We start from the raw sequence: 233 nt of genomic DNA, 5'->3' as shown, positions 1-233 counted from the left end.
CCCCCCCCCCCCCCCCGGGCCCCCGACCTCTCCTTTCTCAAACGTCGTACCTCGACGCCGCGCGCCGGTTCAAGATCTGTCACGCTGGCTCTCGTAAGGAACGATCGAGGTGGCACCTGGAGCCACCGATTCAGAGTGAAGTGGTACAGAGACATGATCCGGCGACCAGAATGGAGCGTGTCATCCACTCGAGAGAGGAGAAAGAGGCAAGGACATCGCGGGAAGAGGAAGGG

The 233-nt window shown here is 62.2% G+C and overlaps 1 protein-coding gene across 1 annotated transcript in view; it reads right to left on the bottom strand.

Moving 5' to 3' along the window:
• Gprk2 (G protein-coupled receptor kinase 2) overlaps positions 1–233 on the bottom strand; it is a 34,208-nt gene that overhangs the window by 33,178 nt on the left and 797 nt on the right. The window lies entirely within an intron of this gene.

The sequence above is a fragment of the Mycetomoellerius zeteki genome, unplaced genomic scaffold (assembly GCF_001594055.1).
Source record: "Mycetomoellerius zeteki isolate Tzet28-1 unplaced genomic scaffold, Tzet1.0 scaffold62, whole genome shotgun sequence".
NCBI lineage: Eukaryota > Metazoa > Arthropoda > Insecta > Hymenoptera > Formicidae > Mycetomoellerius > Mycetomoellerius zeteki.
The sequence above is the reverse complement of the archived record's forward strand: the minus strand, read 5'-3'. Positions and strand labels throughout refer to the sequence as shown.